Source organism: Pelobates fuscus, chromosome 7 (assembly GCF_036172605.1).
Source record: "Pelobates fuscus isolate aPelFus1 chromosome 7, aPelFus1.pri, whole genome shotgun sequence".
Taxonomy (NCBI): Eukaryota; Metazoa; Chordata; class Amphibia; order Anura; family Pelobatidae; genus Pelobates; species Pelobates fuscus.
The window spans coordinates 15,313,009-15,318,008 of record NC_086323.1 but is presented as its reverse complement, the minus strand read 5'-3'; the positions used below and the strand labels follow the sequence as shown (position 1 = coordinate 15,318,008).

The 5,000-nt window shown below is 42.2% G+C and overlaps 9 non-coding genes across 9 annotated transcripts in view; all 9 read right to left on the bottom strand.

The window, feature by feature from the left end:
- The window catches only part of LOC134569682 (U5 spliceosomal RNA), a 114-nt gene extending 4 nt beyond the window's left edge, over window positions 1–110 (bottom strand). The window contains exon 1 of the small nuclear RNA XR_010084351.1: window positions 1–110. This exon is cut by the window's left edge and continues 4 nt beyond it. This is a non-coding gene — a small nuclear RNA (U5 spliceosomal RNA).
- Window positions 111–564: 454 nt separating this feature from the next.
- LOC134569694 (U5 spliceosomal RNA) lies at window positions 565–678 on the bottom strand. Its single transcript, XR_010084363.1, has one exon. It is a non-coding gene; the product is annotated as a U5 spliceosomal RNA (small nuclear RNA).
- Window positions 679–1,134: 456 nt separating this feature from the next.
- LOC134570112 (U5 spliceosomal RNA) lies at window positions 1,135–1,248 on the bottom strand. The gene has a single exon (XR_010084761.1). It is a non-coding gene; the product is annotated as a U5 spliceosomal RNA (small nuclear RNA).
- A 436-nt stretch (window positions 1,249–1,684) lies between these two features.
- Window positions 1,685–1,796, bottom strand: LOC134569976 (U5 spliceosomal RNA). Its single transcript, XR_010084634.1, has one exon. It is a non-coding gene; the product is annotated as a U5 spliceosomal RNA (small nuclear RNA).
- A 453-nt stretch (window positions 1,797–2,249) lies between these two features.
- On the bottom strand, window positions 2,250–2,363 carry LOC134569463 (U5 spliceosomal RNA). Its single transcript, XR_010084140.1, has one exon. It is a non-coding gene; the product is annotated as a U5 spliceosomal RNA (small nuclear RNA).
- A 454-nt stretch (window positions 2,364–2,817) lies between these two features.
- LOC134569648 (U5 spliceosomal RNA) lies at window positions 2,818–2,931 on the bottom strand. Its single transcript, XR_010084319.1, has one exon. It is a non-coding gene; the product is annotated as a U5 spliceosomal RNA (small nuclear RNA).
- A 460-nt stretch (window positions 2,932–3,391) lies between these two features.
- On the bottom strand, window positions 3,392–3,505 carry LOC134569799 (U5 spliceosomal RNA). The gene has a single exon (XR_010084465.1). It is a non-coding gene; the product is annotated as a U5 spliceosomal RNA (small nuclear RNA).
- A 452-nt stretch (window positions 3,506–3,957) lies between these two features.
- Window positions 3,958–4,071, bottom strand: LOC134569709 (U5 spliceosomal RNA). Its single transcript, XR_010084378.1, has one exon. It is a non-coding gene; the product is annotated as a U5 spliceosomal RNA (small nuclear RNA).
- Window positions 4,072–4,526: 455 nt separating this feature from the next.
- Window positions 4,527–4,640, bottom strand: LOC134569787 (U5 spliceosomal RNA). The gene has a single exon (XR_010084453.1). It is a non-coding gene; the product is annotated as a U5 spliceosomal RNA (small nuclear RNA).
- Between the last annotated feature and the right edge of the window lie 360 nt (window positions 4,641–5,000).

The window sequence follows — 5,000 nt, the reverse complement described above, 5'->3', positions numbered from 1 at the left end:
AGTGTAAACTGGGCCTGAAAAAATTGAGTGAAACTCATGGTCGTTCCTCTCCACGGAAATTTTTAGTAAAAGGCGAAAGATTTATTCGATCTGAAGAGAAACCAGAGTATAAAGTCCATCCATCTGACAGCAGGCAAGGTGCGGAACCTGCCTTTTACACGTATGGTGAGCAACCCTACATTAAACTGTAACTTGGAGAATCTGCCATAAAAATTAATGACCCCACTAAATATGTAAAAAAAGAAAAAATATCTGGGGGTTTTTTAAGATTGTATCATATTAACAGCAAAGGGAAGAGGAGCACAGCTGCTTGCAGTGCAACATGGGTATTCAAATGAGGCATGCCCACTGCTGACACGCCCCTAAATGCATGCTTGGTCTCTCGGCAGAGCCCTGCAGCTGTCAAGAATGCCAGAGCCTGAGGCATGCTTTGCCCGCAGTCAAAGATGCTGACATCATAAATAGGGAGCCAAAACTTTTTCTTTTTTTCACAACAGCTTGGTGCTTAGAACCTCTTGGATCTCTGTTTAAGAAGTTTCTTCTACTTTTGTACAAGTTTAGCACAGCCAGTGTAAACTGGGCCTGAAAAAATTGAGTGAAACTCATGGTTGTTCCTCTACGCGGAAATCTTTAGTAAAAGGCGAAAGATTTATTCGATCTGAAGAGAAACCAGAGTATAAAATCCATCCATCTGACAGCAGGCAAGGTGCGGAACCTGCCTTTTACACGTATGGTGAGCAACCCTACATTAAGCTGTAACTTGGAGAATCTGCCATAAATATTAATGACCCCACTAAATATGTAAAAAAAGAAAAAATATCTTTTTTTTTTTTTTAAGCTTGTATCATATTAACAGCAAAGGGAAGAGGAGCACAGCTGCTTGCAGTGCAACATGGGTATTCAAATGAGGCATGCCCACTGCTGACACGCCCCTAAATGCATGCTTGGTCTCTCGGCAGAGCCCTGCAGCTGTCAAAAATGCCAGAGCCTGAGGCATGCTTTGCCCGCAGTCAAAGATGCTGACATCATAAATAGGGATCCAAAACTTTTTCTTTTTTTCGCAACAGCTTGGTGCTTAGAACCTCTTGGATCTCTGTTTAAGAAGTTTCTTCTACTTTTGTACAAGTTTAGCACAGCCAGTGTAAACTGGGCCTGAAAAAATTGAGTGAAACTCATGGTCGTTCCTCTCCACGGAAATCTTTAGTAAAAGGCGAAAGATTTATTCGATCTGAAGAGAAACCAGAGTATAAAATCCATCCATCTGACAGCAGGCAAGGTGTGGAACCTGCCTTTCACACGTATGGTGAGCAACCCTACATTAAGCTTTAACTTGGAGAATCTGCCATAAATATTAATGACCCCACTAAATATGTAAAAAAAGAAAAAAATATCTTTTTTTTTTTTTTTTTAGCTTGTATCATGTTAACAGCAAAGGGAAGAGGAGCACAGCTGCTTGCAGTGCAACATGGGTATTCAAATGAGGCATGCCCACTGCTGACACGCCCCTAAATGCATGCTTGGTCTCTCGGCAGAGCCCCGCAGCTGTCAAGAATGCCAGAGCCTGAGGCATGCTTTGCCCGCAGTCAAAGATGCTGACATCATAAATAGGGAACCAAAACTTTTTCTTTTTTTCGCAACAGCTTGGTGCTTAGAACCTCTTGGATCTCTGTTTAAGACGTTTCTTCTACTTTTGTACAAGTTTAGCACAGCCAGTGTAAACTCGTGGTCGTTCCTCTCCACGGAAATCTTTAGTAAAAGGCGAAAGATTTATTCAATCTGAAGAGAAACCAGAGTATAAAATCCATCCATCTGACAGCAGGCAAGGTGCGGAACCTGCCTTTTACACGTATGGTGAGCAACCCTACATTAAGCTGTAACTTGGAGAATCTGCCATAAATATTAATGACCCACTAAATATGTAAAAAAAGAAAAAATCTCTGTTTTTTTTTTAAGCTTGTATCATATTAACAGCAAAGGGAAGAGGAGCACAGCTGCTTGCAGTGCAACATGGGTATTCAAATGAGGCATGCCCACTGCTGACACGCCCCTAAATGCATGCTTGGTCTCTCGGCAGAGCCCTGCAGCTGTCAAGAATGCCAGAGCCTGAGGCATGCTTTGCCCGCAGTCAAAGATGCTGACATCATAAATAGGGAGCCACAACTTTTTCTTTTTTTCGCAACAGCTTGGTGCTTAGAACCTCTTGGATCTCTGTTTAAGAAGTTTCTTCTACTTTTGTACAAGTTTAGCACAGCCAGTGTAAACTGGGCCTGAAAAAATTGAGTGAAACGCATGGTTGTTCCTCTCCACGGAAATCTTTAGTAAAAGGCGAAAGATTTATTCGATCTGAAGAGAAACCAGAGTATAAAATCCATCCATCTGACAGCAGGCAAGGTGCGGAACCTGCCTTTTACACGTATGTTGAGCAACCCTACATTAAGCTTTAACTTGGAGAATCTGCCATAAATATTAATGACCCCACTAAATATGTAAAAAAAGAAAAAATATCTGTTTTTTTTTTAAGCTTGTATCATATTAACAGCAAAGGGAAGAGGAGCACAGCTGCTTGCAGTGCAACATGGGTATTCAAATGAGGCATGCCCACTGCTGACACGCCCCTAAATGCATGCTTGGTCTCTCGGCAGAGCCCTGCAGCTGTCAAGAATGCCAGAGCCTGAGGCATGCTTTGCCCGCAGTCAAAGATGCTGACATCATAAATAGGGAACCAAAACTTTTTCTTTTTTTCGCAACAGCTTGGTGCTTAGAACCTCTTGGATCTCTGTTTAAGAAGTTTCTTCTACTTTTGTACAAGTTTAGCACAGCCAGTGTAAACTGGGCCTGAAAAAATTGAGTGAAACTCGTGTTCGTTCCTCTCCACGGAAATCTTTAGTAAAAGGCGAAAGATTTATTCGATCTGAAGAGAAACCAGAATATAAAGTCCATCCATCTGACAGCAGGCAAGGTGTGGAACCTGCCTTTCACACGTATGGTGAGCAACCCTACATTAAGCTTTAACTTGGAGAATCTGCCATAAATATTAATGACCCCACTAAATATGTAAAAAAAGAAAAAAATATCTTTTTTTTTTTTTTTTTTAGCTTGTATCATGTTAACAGCAAAGGGAAGAGGAGCACAGCTGCTTGCAGTGCAACATGGGTATTCAAATGAGGCATGCCCACTGCTGACACGCCCCTAAATGCATGCTTGGTCTCTCGGCAGAGCCCTGCAGCTGTCAAGAATGCCAGAGCCTGAGGCATGCTTTGCCCGCAGTCAAAGATGCTGACATCATAAATAGGGAACCAAAACTTTTTCTTTTTTTCGCAACAGCTTGGTGCTTAGAACCTCTTGGATCTCTGTTTAAGACGTTTCTTCTACTTTTGTACAAGTTTAGCACAGCCAGTATAAACTGGGCCTGAAAAAATTGAGTGAAACTCGTGGTCGTTCCTCTCCACGGAAATCTTTATTAAAAGGCGAAAGATTTATTCGATCTGAAGAGAAACCAGAGTATAAAATCCATCCATCTGACAGCAGGCAAGGTGCGGAACCTGCCTTTTACACGTATGGTGAGCAACCCTACATTAAGCTGTAACTTGGAGAATCTGCCATAAATATTAATGACCCCACTAAATATGTAAAAAAAGAAAAAATCTCTGTTTTTTTTTAAGCTTGTATCATATTAACAGCAAAGGGAAGAGGAGCACAGCTGCTTGCAGTGCAACATGGGTATTCAAATGAGGCATGCCCACTGCTGACACGCCCCTAAATGCATGCTTGGTCTCTCGGCAGAGCCCTGCAGCTGTCAAGAATGCCAGAGCCTGAGGCATGCTTTGCCCGCAGTCAAAGATGCTGACATCATAAATAGGGATCCAAAACTTTTCTTTTTTTCGCAACAGCTTGGTGCTTAGAACCTCTTTGATCTCTGTTTAAGAAGTTTCTTCTACTTTTGTACAAGTTTAGCACAGCCAGTGTAAACTGGGCCTGAAAAAATTGAGTGAAACTCGTGGTCGTTCCTCCTCACGGAAATCTTTAGTAAAAGGCGAAAGATTTATTCGATCTGAAGAGAAACCAGAGCATAAAATCCATCCATCTGACAGCAGGCAAGGTGCGGAACCTGCCTTTTACACGTATGGTGAGCAACCCTACATTAAGCTGTAACTTGGAGAATCTGCCATAAATATTAATGACCCCACTAAATATGTAAAAAAAGAAAAAATATCTGGGTTTTTTTTTAAGCTTGTATCATATTAACAGCAAAGGGAAGAGGAGCACAGCTGCTTGCAGTGCAACATGGGTATTCAAATGAGGCATGCCCACTGCTGACACGCCCCTAAATGCATGCTTGGTCTCTCGGCAGAGCCCCGCAGCTGTCAAGAATGCCAGAGCCTGAGGCATGCTTTGCCCGCAGTCAAAGATGCTGACATCATAAATAGGGAACCAAAACTTTTTCTTTTTTTCGCAACAGCTTGGTGCTTAGAACCTCTTGGATCTCTGTTTAAGACGTTTCTTCTACTTTTGTACAAGTTTAGCACAGCCAGTGTAAACTGGGCCTGAAAAAATTGAGTGAAATTCGTGGTCGTTCCTCTCCACGGAAATCTTTAGTAAAAGGCGAAAGATTTATTCGATCTGAAGAGAAACCAGAGTATAAAATCCATCCATCTGACAGCAGGCAAGGTGCGGAACCTGCCTTTTACACGTATGGTGAGCAACCCTACATTAAGCTGTAACTTGGAGAATCTGCCATAAATATTAATGACCCCACTAAATATGTAAAAAAAGAAAAAATCTCTGTTTTTTTTTAAGCTTGTATCATATTAACAGCAAAGGGAAGAGGAGCACATCTGCTTGCAGTGCAACATGGGTATTCAAATGAGGCATGCCCACTGCTGACACACCCCTAAATGCATGCTTGGTCTCTCGGCAGAGCCCTGCAGCTGTCAAGAATGCCAGAGCCTGAGGCATGCTTTGCCCGCAGTCAAAGATGCTGACATCATAAATAGGGAGCC